Here is a 15279-nt window from a genome sequence, read left to right as displayed (position 1 = left end):
TTATATTTCTGTCATCCCATGAAATTTTTCCTCCTTCATTTCTGTTTTCATTTATTTGAGCCTTCTTTTATTCTTACTTTAGCTAAGGCTTTATTGATTTTGTTTAACTTTTAAAAAATCTTATTTTCATTGATTCTTCTATTGTTTTTCTTTTCTCTATTTTAGTTATTTTTTCTCTAGTCTTTACTCTTTCCTTTATTCTGCTATTTTTTGGGTTTATTTAGTTAATGTGTATTCCACTACTGTTGAGTGAAAAGTTCTGTATATGTCTGTTCAATTTCATCCTTTGGGTTGTCTAATTCAGCTGTTTCTTTATTGTTTTTCTGCCTGGATGTTCTATCCAATATTGAAATGGGCGTACTGAAGTATCCTAATATTATTATATTTTGCTCTCTTTTTCCCTCAGTCATATTATTTTTTTTTATTTTTATGAGCTTTGCTGTTGGATGCATATGTATTTATAATTGTTATGTTTACTTGATGAATTGATCCTTTTATCATTATATCATGTTCTTCTTTTTCTCCTTTAACCATTTCTGACATAAAGACTCTTTTGTCAAATATAAAGTATAGCCACAGCTCTTCCCTCTCATTTATTATTAGCATTGGGTATTTTTATTTGTGCCTTCATTTTCAGACTTTTCACTTCCTTAAATCTGAAGTTGGTTTTCTTATAGAAAGCATATAGTAGAGTCTTACTCTTTTAAAAAGTCCATTCAGCTGCTTTATATCTTTTGATTGGAGATTTTAGTCCAAATACACAAAAAATCGTTGATAGGCAATGACTTATTATTGCCATTTTGTTATTTATTGTGAAAGTGTCTTGCAATTGTTACTCTATTCCTCTCTTGCTCTTTTCCTTTCCATCTTGTTGATTTTTGTACTCGTATTCTTTGATTCCTTTCCATTTTTCTCTTTTGTATCATCTGTAGGTATTTTCATGTGTGGTTACTGTGAGACTTACATAAAGTATCTTAATATTAGAATAGTATATTTTAGTGGTGACATCATAACATCAACCACATCTACATTTTTACTTCACCTCTCACATTTTATAATAATTCTCTGTTATTGATGTCACAATTTATATATATTTATGCTATCTCTATTGAGCAACTTTCATAGTTATAGTTATTCTTAAAATTTTTGTCTTTTAATGTTTACACTAAAATTAAGAGAAATTTATGCACCATGATTAAATTAATTTATGCATTGTGATTTACTACTTTAGTAAAGTATTCTGCGTTTGTATTCATATGTAACTACATAAAATGTTTTATAATTTCATATGTGTTCATGTTGTTGTTTATTGTTTTTTCCTTTAAATGTGAAGCCCCTTTAGCATTTATTGTAAGTCAGGTCAGGTGGTGACAAACTCTCCCAGGTTTGATTTGTGTAGAAATGTGTTTATATCATCTTTGTTTTAAAAAGATACTTTTTATGGGTATTGAATTCTTCATTTGTGATTTTTTTCACTCAGCATTTTGAATATATCATCTCACACCCTTCTGTTCTGCAAAGTTTCCACTGAGAAAGGCAAGGAGGGGTAATTTAGGCCTCCAGTTTGGAGCAGATTTGTTTCTGGGTGACCTACTTCCTTTTTTGTAAGTGACACTATTTTTCTTCTTTCTGTTCTTTGTCATCCTATCCACCATTTATTTGTTCTATTCTTCTTTTTCCCTGGTAGTTTTGGTCAGTTTGAAGAATCTAACAATTCTGAATCTTTGTATGTGGTTAACAAGCATGAGGCAGATTAATTTGCTATTCTTGTAGGCTGAACAGACAAATCAGAAGTTAAGTTTATTTCATGTGGGATGTTTATGACTAACAATGTAAGGAAAACCTTAGAGAATAATACTTTCCAGGTGGCTAACAACTTACATCATTATTTTTTTAAATGTTCCCCCTGGAATGCAGGCAACATTTTTTCAGTGTTCTATGAGAATGCCACTATCAAAAAAGAATGGTCAGACTTGACACTAATTCAGAGAGTCTTCTAACAGATAATTTACAGATATTTCCATCTTTTTGCACACAGATGCATCATTATAAAATAATCTAAAATAATTTTCTAATATATTTTTATATTTATTTTGACTATACTGTTTCCAAATACACTGAGAAAGGAACAGAAAAAAAGAACTTAGTTTTCTTGAGATTTGCTGCTAATATAAGGAATAAATGTAATTATTGAGGAAAAATGAGCATTTGAACTCAATAAATCTTGTATGAGCACCACGCCTGTGAAAAGGTATCATGTGAAAAGCAGTCTAGGGATAGAGGAATGTATTTCCTGAGTTAAGGTTTATTACAGTTTCTAGAGATGTCAGAATGCAGAAAATTTAACACATGATTTTGATGTAAGGTAGTGTGACAAGATGAATGGTCACTAAGAACTTTGGATTCTAGAAAGTTAGAAATGACGTGCCTGGTTACAAATTCTAGGAAAGGTTAATGGAGGTAGTCACCTACAGGTAAATTCTGGAGAACGCCAACTTTTCCATCTCCAAAGACAACTTTTAATAGAGTTTCTGTATCAGGATATAAGATTATTACTCCCTGTATGCTTCCAATATGATACCATAAGAATATAATTGGCAATTTACACATTTCTGAGATTTAATTTAAAAGCTGACTACTTCTCAGAGAAAGCTCAGAAATTATGACAATGAGGAGGCTGAAAACTGAAAGATAACTTGCCAATATGTGAGAGGGGAGTTACTGAAGATATTTTGGGTAAAAATCTTCCATTTTCATCAACATTTGTCCCTGTCCAATGTTCTTCCACATGTGGTATTATCTACTTCCCTCTCCACAAGACTCCTGCTCTGTTTAGAATATTTGAAAAGAGGAACAAATAAATATTAATTAAATGTAATTTGAGGCAAACAGATATAGAAAACATAAGTAGTGGGTATTGAGATTCATGATGGAATTTTGATTCTCAGTTAAAGCTGTTTCCAGGCCATCTCCTGAACAGATAAGCAGAAATTATGTGAGTCAGTACCCAGAGTGAGGAGCTCAGAAGAATAAATTACATTACTCTTTTCTTTGGGCATTTAATGGGTAAAGAATCTCAGGGCAACTTGCTAACATTCTCACAGAATATGGTAAATTCTGTGTAGAAATAAAGTAAGTATGGGGATTCTCCCAAAGATAGGAAGCTAGTGGAACTCAACTAGGGAGGAGTGGATGGTTGAAGAGACTGCCTAAGTGCTTCTCACTGTAGCATCTGCAGTAAAACAGAAACAAGGAAGGAGCCACCTAACAACTTGTATTTCACCATAATCAATTCTCCACGTTTTCCCACCTGCTTTTTTTTTAATACTTGTTTGTCATGCACCCATTCCTAAACCAACACATTCTCTTATCCTTGTTTTGACAAATTTAGCCACTTCAAAGTTGCCTTATCTTGTTTGAAGAGTTGAGGTGACTACAGTAGTTATTGGAAGATATGCTAGGTTACTGATGCCATTTTGTCTTTGGATCATTGTTACCTGTTGTATCAGATTCCATTGAGAACCTGATGAAAGGTGTTAACACACCTTTGAAAAAAATTGACGTGATTATACATATATCACACATAAAAACAAGAATAAATATTAGGAATATATGAAAAATTGATCTCTTGCACCCCTAAGGACTTAGGATTCATTAAAAAAATGCTTTAAGATGATCATTTTATGGATATCAGAGTTCCAATGTCTTACATGCCATGTGGTACTGTTCAGAGTATGACATCCTCTACTTCAGTTGTACAATTATTCAAAAGTTATTTAAAATTGATCTCAGGGTTTGTTTCCTTTTCCTGGCTTTATACATTGGAAGCATATTTGTCTCTCTAACCTACACAGTAGACAGAAAGCCACAGCAAATTTATGTTGTGAATGTGTTTTGTAATCAGTATGGCGCAACAAAAATAAGTTAAATATGATCATGTTTTAAGGGGTAGTAGAAAATATTCAATTTAAAAGCTCTTACTGAGCACCCCCAAAGTGCAAGGCATTGAGGTCGAACAATGCAGAATAAAATCCTGAGAACACATAGTTTTCAGTATTCTAACTCCAGGAAGGGAGCTAATATAAGCACATTCATTTTTTTTTTCCTTTAATGCAATAGTATCTACTATTGTAAGAAAAGTTATAATGCAAGCATTTAGAGAACAGGAGAATGAATTTTCCTTCTCACAGGCAATCACTAAAAGCCATTTAAAGGATGTTTCTCAGCATTTTGATCCTAAAGTTCACAGAAGATTGAAGCAGCTAGAAATAGAAAGATATTACAGCGAGAAAGAAGAGGGCAAGAGGAGTTTGCATCCTGTACAACTATTTATTTTTTAATTTTTATTTATTTTTTTCCTGAGGAAGATTTACGCTGACCTAACATCTTTGCCAATTTTCCTCTATATTATATGCGAGTTACTGCTACAACTAGTTATTTCAAATCCTTGGCTAGTACATTACTTCTATGACAGAGATCACACCTGTTATATTTACTAATCTTAGTATAGCCCCATTACATGGTGAACATACCCTGTTTATACACATAATTCAATAAATATTTGTTGATTTGAGAACTATATTGTCCTTTTTCTAGATCAGAGGGTATTATAAATTACAAAATAGATTAAAATTCCTTGGTTTAACACAGGAGGAGATTCCCTGAAGTATGCTTGAGGCCACAGAGAATGTTTCTCAGAGAAATTAATAAATATGACTAAAGTAGTCTAAATTGTTTGGAACATGAAAGGATAGAATTGAGTGTGGCGGATGCAGATTTGGGTCTAGAATTTTCATATCATCATGAAACTATTGATTAAATATTTGATAAAGATGCAGGATTATTGTTAAACAAATTAAATATACTTATTACTTATAACTATATTATAAATGAATAAAGTAATTTATAATTATTGTATATATTATATATAATAAATATAGTTATATATAAATATAAATTACAAATGAATAAAATATTATAAAATATTATATGTCATTTTAAGTATATATGTCCAAATGTAAGAAAGAATTAAATTTATCCTGGAAACAGACAGGTTAATAGAATTGATAATATCCCTACCAAAAACTACACTCTCTAGTGTGGGGCCAAAATCACTGACTGAATAGAGCATGAGAGAATTTCACATCATCTTGCTTCCAATGCCTACCACAGTTTCAAATGCTAATATTATAGGACACATCACTCATTTAAGTGAACAAAGGAAATGATAAACTCATTGTAATGGTTATGATGCCAAGATGCATTTCTCTTAAAGTTTCAGATGTTTGTCCTGGATCACAAAGTCCAAAAAGACTTTTCTTTTTTTTTTTAATTGTTGACACTCCAAAGTGAATAACCTCATCAGGCCTTTTCCCAAGAGTTGTTTTTGATTTGGAGGAAGATGAGAGAAATTTCAAGTCTATTGAGAAGAAAATGTAGTAAAAGAGGGAAAAAATATATAACTATGTTTGTATTAGTCTATCACAGGTTGAGCATTTGTCAACTCACAACTTCCAAGACAATGTATTGAAGTTTTGGGTGAGATTGGGGATAGAGACAATAGGATAAGTATGTCTTACAGATTAGATTTAAATATACTTTATTTCAGATTATATTTTTACTTTCATACAGTGTCTCATCCAATATCAACTTGGCAGGGAATATCTGGAGAAAGACTTCGGTCTTGGAAATAAGGGCGATGATAATATTTGTTTTCAAATGTGAAAAAAAAAGAAATCGTCATTGAAAGAAGTGACACTTCAACATTTAATAACCGTTGACTTTGCTTAGACAGAAAGAAAAAAATAAATAAATCAGTTACTGACGATCTAATATCCCTCTTTCTAAAGCCACATCTCCCTGCCATTTCTTCTTCTCTACTCCATTTCATTGTTTCATGAAGGTGGGGTTTGGGTGGTTACAGTAAAGATTTGGTCCCAAACCATTTGCTTGGTTACACCCAAACACAACCACTCTAGGTCTATGATGCTTAAGCTAAAAACTTGAATTGTGACAACAAACTATTAAGTAATATCCCTTCTTTAATTTAGGAGCGTCACTTCAGGAGCTCTAAGGGGCGCTTTTCAGAAACTGATGAAAGACAGATAAAAATAGGGATATTTGATATATTAAAAATTAAAGAGCGTTCATTTCTGTCTATTAGGATTTGCCAAGAACTAATATCATAATAGTGCTTAAAGTTTGCAGTAGATTATTCAAAGACTATAAGTGTTTCCTGTTTCTCCTTTCAAGTGGAATATCTGGGATATAATGTGTAGAGAAGTAGAGAACATTATGTATTTCTAGAAAATATATTATTTGTATAAATGTTTGTAACAATGTTGTAAAGGACTGTATAAAGGACACATTCTTTATCTTGTTGGGAGTGGTATGTGCATTGTTTATTATTATTCTTGAACCTACAAGGGCAGTCATGTATATCCTAAACGCCAAGTGATGCACCATGCAAAACATGGGCTCCAATACTGACTAAAATAGAAAACTGAAGGGTCCGGCTCAGTGGCACAGTGGTTAAGTGCACACGTTCCACTTTGGCTGCCTGGCATTTGCCAGTTTGGATCCTGGGTGCAGACATGGTACCACTTGGAAAGCTATGCTGTGGTAGGCATTCCACATGTTAAGTAGAGGAATATTGGCACAAATGTTAGCTCAAGGCCAGTCTTCCTCAGCAAAAAGAGGAGGATTTTGGCAGCAGTTAAAAAAAAGAGAGAGAAAACTGAAGAAAATAATAAAATGAGCGTTAGCTCTTAATTCTGTATGTATTAAATTGGCAAAATTAATCAACATAATGTCAAAGTTAAAAAAAGGGTTGAATTTGAAGAGTACTGTAGGAAAAATATCACATCCACAAGTTTATTTGAGACTCAATGTGCCCACTGAACTGGTCATTAAAAATTTAGGAACAAAGCATGGAAGTGACGCTGAGAAATCTGTCAGAATGTACTTCATGAAGAGTATTTAATTTTGCTTAAAATATTCCATGATTTCCCATAGTACCAAGAATTAACTTGTTTTAACTATCCCATAATATCTCATGGCACAACTTACGTTAATTCCTTTATTTTTTTCACACAATTTAGTTCACATTCATCCCTTCTTCTCATTCATGAAATCATTCAGCTGAACAATAATGTGATTGAGTTCATTCTGCTTGGGTAAACTAAGGATCCTGTAAGGAAGAAAAGAGTTTGTCATTTTCTTGATTTTCTATTTGGGTACATTGTTAGATAACTTGCTGATTATTAGGCCAGCTAGGCACATGGAAGTCCAACGTACTTCTTTCTTTTCCACTTATCCTTATCTGACACCTGCTTCTCTACGTCCATATCCTCTAGAATGATTGTGGCTGACCTTTTGAAGAAGACCACTATCTCTTTCAGTGAGTGCATGATCCATGTGTTTTTAATGCATTACTTTGGTAGCCTAGAGATACTTATCCTAATTCTCATGGCTTTTTACCACTCTGTAGCCACCTGTAAGTCCCTGTGCTACACAACTAAGATGAGTTATCAAGTCTGTGGTTCACTGCTGGCTGTGGCCTGGGTGGGGTCCTGTATACATTCTTCAGCTCAGATTTTTATGACCTTGAGTTTACCTTTTTGTGGTCCCAATGTGATTGATCACTATTTCTGTCACTTGCAGCCTTTGTTGAAACTTACCTGTATGGACACCTATGTGGTAAATCTACTCTTAGTGTCCAATAGTGAGGCCATCTGTATAGTGAGTTTTGTCACGGTGATGTTCTCCTATGTTATCATCTTGTGTTCTCTGAGAAACCACAGTGCTGAAGGAATAAGAAAAGCCTTCTCCACCTGTATCTCCTACATAATAGAGGTCATCGTGTTCTTTGGTCCTTATATATTTATATAAACATACCCTGCAACCACCTTGCGCATGGACATGAGGACACCTGTCAATTGGAAAACCTTTGTTCAAGCTTCTGATTTGTACACTGAGAAATGGAGAAGTGAAAAATGCAATGAGAAAGTTGTGGAACAAGAAGTTCATCTCAGATGCCAAAAGAAGAATGGGAGTTTTAAATTTTTCTTAATAGTTTGGATTGACCTGAAAGTTCATAGAGAATATGATATTCTTATTGTGGAGTTTTACAATCTTAATTTGAGGCACGAGAGTTACTTCCTTCAGGAAAATAAAAAATGTGAACCCATAAGCTAGTTAGTATCGAGTCAAATTTATGAAGGGGAAGTGACAGCACCAGGGATAGTCTGGTATGGAAGGCCCATTGTCTTAGTGGTTCACTGCTGTTTCTCTGACTTTTGCCTTCCCAGTGTCACCTATGGTTTTTATCTAGTGTTTTAGCTGTTCTTCATAATGGTGAGTACTGATGCTTTCTGCTTGTAGATTAACCTCCGCCCCATGCTTACCTCTACAGCCTAACTACTTTTACCTCTTCCAAAGGGTTTCATTTATTAGACACTTCTGTCTCGACGCATTTGATCATCAACCTTCAACTTAATTGTTCTTCCTGATTCAGCAGAAAGTATCAGATTCAAATAACTGTAAAAAGTCCATGTTGCAAGGAACAAGATAAAATCTAGTAATCCTATTTCCAATTCTTGAGCATTTACTGCAAATTCTAAGCTTGCATTTACTTAGATCTTTCTCGAACTGTGAGACTATGCACCGTCCTGAGGTAGGTCTTGGATTTTAGGAAGGCTGTGACTGTTGGTTTTGTACTCAGAATAGCATTCTTTTGGTAAAATCTACTTTATACTCCCAACTTGATTCTTTCTTTGGGGCAGGGGGTGGTATTAAGTTTTCTTTTGAATCATGCAAATTAATTGTAGCATAGCTTGCTGAAATTAAGGGTGATATATTAATGTGGTCTACAAGCAGAGAGAGTAATCAATTGATGTTACTGAATTTTAAAATATTAATGGGAAAAAAACAATGAATGAGATAACCTTAAGAAGGATATTTATGTTTCAAAATGGCAATATTTACATGACAGTTATGAATTATAAATTTCCTTTCTGAAAAAGGCAAAACTGTGGGAACTGTAAAAACCAGTCATTGCTAGGGATTCAATGAGAGAGGAGAAGAGATGAATAGATGGAGTACAAGTCGTTTTTAGTGAAGGAGAACAGATATTTATGATACTGGAATGATGGAAACATGACATATTGCATAACCCAAACCCCATAAAACTGTACAACACAAAGTGTAAGCCCTAATGTAAACTATGAACTTTAGTACAAGCGTAACAATATTGGTTTACCAATGTAACAAATGTACCAAATTGATGCAATATGTCAGTAAATGGGGAAACTGAGGGGGGCAGAGAAGATATGTGGGAACTCTCTGTATTTTTTGTGAAATTTTTCTGTAAGCCTAAAACTGCACTAAAAAATAAAGTCGATTTTAAAAAGTTACATTCACAAGGTAAAATTTGCCATATCACCATGGTTTAAAATATTTTATTTGAATTACTTATGTAATTTATTATGTAATACAAGTATATATTATTAAGCTACATATTTATATCCCCAAGTTTTTTAGTTTACTCTTCTGTGGTATATAAATATCATTAATGAATATACATAAGATTGTGTTTTCTGTATGAAAACAAACCTTAATTGAGATATTATTATATAATTGCAAGCAGTAACTTAAATGATGTTACTGATCATGGATAATTTGCATATATATGCATATATTTGCATGTGTGTATATATGTGCCATATCTTCTTTATCCATTCAACCACTTAGGTAGTTTCCATATCTTGGCTATTGTAAATAATGCTGCAATGAACATGCAGGTGCATATATCTTTTTGCATTAGCATTTTTAATTTTTTTAGATAAAGATCAAGAAGTGGAATTGCTGGATCAAATAGTAGTACTACTTTTAATGTTTTGAGGAAACATCCACACTGTTAAAATTTTTTTTAAAAAATCTAACTATATGCTATCTACAGGAGACCTATTTTAAATTTAAAAACACACATAGACTGAAAATGAAATGATAGAGTAAGATATTGCACGTAATTGGTAACCAGTAGAGGGCAGGATGACTAAACTATTATCAAATATAAAATAGGCAAAAGAGGCAAAGAAAGTCATTACAAATGACAAGGAGTCATTTCCATAGGAAATTATAACAAATATAAATATATATGCATCCAAAATCAGAGCATCAAAATATGTAAAATGAATATTGATGGATCTGAAAGGATAAATACACAGGAATACAACAACAATAGAAGATATTGATATCCCACTTACAAAAATGGACAGAACATTTAAACAGAAAATCAATAAGGAAAGAAGACTAGAATAACACTATTGGTGAGATGTACCTAACAGACACATCCAGAATATTCCACCAACAGTAGCAATAGTCATATTCTTTTAAAGAGCACACGGAATTTTCTTCAGGATAGACCATATGTTAGGGCACGAAATAAGTCTTAACAAACTTAAGAAGATTGAAATCATTCCAAATATCTTTTCTGAGCACAGCGGAGTGAAACAAGAAATCAATAACAAGAGAAAATAGAAAAATTCACAAATTCGTTGAAATTAAAATAAAACACTCTTGAATAACTGTTGAGCAAAAGAGGAAACCAAAGGGAAATTGGAAAATGTCTAAGACAAATTATAGTGAAAACACAACATACCAGGAATTATAGAATGTCCCAAAAGTATTGGTAAGAGGGAAGTTTATAGTGATTAAGACCTAATTTTTTTCTTATTTATTTATTTGTGGATGTACATCATAATATATTTCGAATTCTGTGTAGATTACATCATGTTCACCACCCGAAAACTAATTATATTCATCCCCTCAAATGTGAGCCTAATTACCCCTTTTGCCCTCCCCTCTGCCCCCCATGGTAACCACCAATCCAATCTCCAATGCTATGCCTTTGTTTGTCATTGTTTTTATCTTCTACTTATGAGTGGGATCATGTGGAATTTGACTTTCTCCCTCTGACATATTTCACTCAGCACAATACCCTCAAGGTCCATCCACGTTGTCACAAATGGCCGAATTTCATCATTTCTTATGGCTGATTAAAGTCAATAAATTTTTATTTAGGGAATTTTACATATAATTCCTTCCACTGCCCATCAAGCTTACTTTAGTTCCACCAAAATTTTAGTCAAGATTCATCTACACAACAGCCCTTTTACAAAGACCCTATGCTTTTTTTTTTTAGATGAAGTATATCTGATAAATAACGTGGTGTAAATTTAAGGTGCATATGTTAAGTTGGTACATTTATATATTATAATAAGATTCCCTTAGAAAAGGAAGAATTTAAAAAATGCAGTGAGAACACTGTTATATCAGTGAATGGAAGTTTTACCATTCTGTAATGAATGTAGAGAAGTCTTTAAGAATACTTGTAATAAACATTTCTAAGAATGATAAAAAAGATAAAAATAAATAAACAAATAAATATAACCCATGTTTTATCCACAGTTGTCATGTTAGTCAGCCCACAATTTTTTAGTTGAGTTTATTTTATCTCCACTTGAATATGGATATACTGATGACACACTTCAAAAATGTCCCATCTAGAAACTTTGGGAATTAATTTCTTCAAGAAATTTACTTTAGGGTCTTCTAAATATGAATTAAGTTCAAATCATATTCACTCCTAAGCTTCCACACCAAAAAATAGTACAGATATTTACGATACTGTCAATACCTAAGATTAAAAAAAGTGAACTATTGGGTCTTTTATACTTTTAGGAACTCTGTATTGTATTTCTTTCCCACAGATCTAACAAATAGTTCTGTGAGTAAAGCAAACCACATAGTTACTTGACAAGGCATTTCCAATAGTGTGAGTCTACAGAAAAAGCCCCATTGGATAGACCTCAATTCAAGATTTACATTTTGCCATTCTGTGTTAACGTCTCCCATAATGAAGTGCTCCCATGGTTCACACTTGTACTTAGCAGCAAAGTCCTGCAATTTCTCATGCATTTCATTTTATCCTAGAGCAAGAATGTACATTCTTGCTTAGACTTTCTTGCAGTTTTCCCCTGGTTAGCTGGTTGGAAGCAATAAGGGGTGTAGGAGGAAGCCCACGAGGAAAGCAAATACCATTGCATGACAATTTCTTCAAATAAGGTAATGGCATGGTGTCTAGGCTAAGGAAGACTGTTCTTTCCTCTCTTTCAAGGGAGAGGAAGCTACTTATGATAATAAAGAGGATGCAAGATAATTTGCGATTTCATGGTTTTCACCCTGCCCTGCACAATTATGTCTGTCTAGATCTCAGAGCCCCACTCTTTTCTTATCAGAATACTGACTTCAACAAAAAATTCCTAGTTAGGTTGCATATTCAATCATCTTTACAGTTCTGTCATCTTTATTATAAAATCCTGGACAAAAATTAGACCAGAATTTCTGTGGGCAGGAGATGTGGTGACAGTGGGCATGGAAACTCTGTGTTAAAAATATGTCCACAAGACATATTAGATAGAGTGTATCTCGGGAGGCACCTAAATTGGATCCAATATACACCCTTTTTCATAATTACTTTGTCTTGAAATAGAAGACTTCAACTAAAACTATGCCAACTGGAATTGACTATTTTGCAAAGCTTACAAGAGAAGAATCAAACTCCAGCAGCTGTGACCAATAATAAATGCTTGAGATGAAGTAGCCTTGAAATTCATAGAATCTGAAAAAAGTGATGTATATATGTCACTAGAGTTTATTGTGGAATTCACAGTTTTACATTCCCACACGGAGAAATAGATGCTCATTTTCTCAAGCTAAAGAAATTCTAAAGTTCCTGGTACAATAAAATTAATATAAAACTAGTAATCTTAATATAATTAAGTAATTTATAAATAGAGATAGAAGTTCCAAATAAACAAAAATACTCCTTGAATTTTCTCTATGGATAAAAATAAAAATAAGAATAGAAATTGAAATCAGAAGATTCTTACTGTTCATACAATTAGTCTGTGGTGCTGATGGATGGTGACAAATGGTGATATCCATCTCCATTGCATAAACATAGTTTTCATTCAAATATCTCAGTCTCATTCAAATTACTCTCTTTTCTGGATTATATTAAATATAACTAAAATAATTCATATCAGTGATGTAACTATTCTGCTCCAAAGCCTAAAAATCCTCCTCTGGTTACAATATTATTTCTTTAATCAATTCTTATTTTCAAGTTCCCTACTATCAACTGCATATACTCTTCTAGGCCATATAAATATATCCATATTAATTTGGGCCATCTATGCCATAATCATAAGAACCTGATCTTATGAACAAATTATTATAATTGGGATGACTCAAGAGAAAACTTAAAACTTCCCCAAAATTAGAATGGATCATTTTAGAAGCAAAAAGTAATTTTTACAAACAGAGTAATATTGAGTATAACCTAAATAATCAGAACCTTCCTAAGATAAAAAAGACTCCTTCAGAAGGGTGACTGTTCTCACAGTGTTCTGTCACTCTTCTAGAAGGATCTTAGTAAACATATGGTAACAATTCAAAGTATAACCACAGGACATAGAAGAGAGATTATCTACATTACATGTCTTGTCCTTTACAACATGAAGTTTCTATAATTATTTGAATCTGGTGCTTTCTTTGAGTCAGGAAGAACAACCAAGTTGAAGGTTCATGATAGACATTATGATCCCACAGTATTTAATAAATGAACAGTTTGGAGGAAACCTTGCCAGGCTGTGGATATAAGCATATAGAAGTGTAAGAATAAATAGAGAACACAAAGAATCAATATGAGGAAAGGCAGAGATAATACTAGATCACAACACAGTGCTATTAGGCAGGCAAGAGAGGCAGAGTAAAGCATATGTCTTACATGACTGTTTCTAGCTGGGGCTGTCTCTATTTCTATATAAAATTGACTCAATGCTAATCAGTATATGTGTTCATATCGCCTATCTTCTTGAAGAAACTAATTCTTATGCCCCACCTTAGGATAATGTTAACTCTGCAATAAGAGGACAATATTCTCTATGGACTTTTTTGATCAATTCTAATGATAAAGAAAATTTGAAACTTCTATTCATCATTTGTTACCTGAGATCAACTTCGTGTTCCATATTTTCCTCAAGGCATTTTTCACTTCTACATTTCTCAGTGTATAAATCAGAGGATTGAACAAAGGTGTTCCAATTGTATAAAACACAGCTATAATCTTGTCCGTGGAGAAGGTGGTTGCAGGCCGTGTGTATATAAATATGCAAGGACTGAAGAACAAGATGACCATGATAATGAGAGAAATGCAGGTTGAGAGGGCTTTTTTCCTCCCTTCAGCACTGTGGTTTCTCAGAGAATGCAAGATGATAACACAGGAGAACATCACCATGACAAAACTCACTGTACAAATGGCCCCACTATGGACACCAAGAGTAGATTGATGCGTAGGTGTCTGTACAGGCAAGTTTCAACAAAGGCTGCAAGTCACAGAAATAGTGATCCATCACATTGGGACCACAGAAGGGTAAACTCAAGGCCAGAAAATATGAGCTGAAGAATGTACACAGGACCCCACCCAGGCTACAGTCACCAATGCACCACAGACTTGATGGCTCATGATGATCTTGTGATGTAGGGGCTTACAGATGGCCACAAAGCGGTCAACAGCCATGATAATTAAGATGAAGATCTCCCGGCAGCCAAAGAAATGTGATGAAAAGACTTGGATCATGCACTCATTGAAAGAGATAGTGGTCTTCTTCAAAAGGGCATCCACAACCATTCTAGGGCCTATGGATGTAGAGAGGAAGGTATCAGATAAAGATAAGTGGAAAAGGAAGAAGTACATTGGACTTCCAAGTACCCGGCTGGTCTTGATGGTAGCAATAATCAGAAAGTTACCCAGCGAAGTCCCCAAATAGATAAGTAAGAAAGTGACAAACACTATTTTCTTCCTAACAGGTTCCTGGGTTAACCCAAGCAGAATGAATTCAGTCGCATTATTATTCAGCTGCATGATTTCTTGAATGAGAAGAAGGAGTGGGAAACGGTTCATCTGCAAAATATAAGGGAATTAATTCAGGGTTGTATGTGTAACATATAGTGTGATATATGATGTTATGGAATATTTGAAGAAAAATAAATGTTCCTTATCATGGGCATTTTAGCTGTTGCTTCTTAGTAACTTACCTCAAGACTTTGTTCCACAGTTTGTAATGCGGCTCCATTTTATTATTAAATTAATTATTTTTCCATATTTAATAAATTGACATCCATGTTTGGATGGTGTATCTCTTGGGATTTTGG

The 15279-nt window shown here is 33.5% G+C and overlaps 1 non-coding gene and 2 pseudogenes across 1 annotated transcript; 1 reads left to right on the top strand and 2 right to left on the bottom strand.

Moving 5' to 3' along the window:
- On the top strand, positions 7144-8038 carry OR4C274P (olfactory receptor family 4 subfamily C member 274, pseudogene; annotated as a pseudogene).
- LOC111771960 (small nucleolar RNA SNORA18) lies at positions 11746-11875 on the bottom strand. The gene has a single exon (XR_002805844.1). It is a non-coding gene; the product is annotated as a small nucleolar RNA SNORA18 (small nucleolar RNA).
- OR4C217P (olfactory receptor family 4 subfamily C member 217, pseudogene) lies at positions 14063-14989 on the bottom strand (annotated as a pseudogene).

The sequence above is a fragment of the Equus caballus genome, chromosome 15 (genome assembly GCF_041296265.1).
Source record: "Equus caballus isolate H_3958 breed thoroughbred chromosome 15, TB-T2T, whole genome shotgun sequence".
Taxonomy (NCBI): Eukaryota; Metazoa; Chordata; class Mammalia; order Perissodactyla; family Equidae; genus Equus; species Equus caballus.
This window is presented reverse-complemented; position numbering and strand designations above follow the sequence as displayed.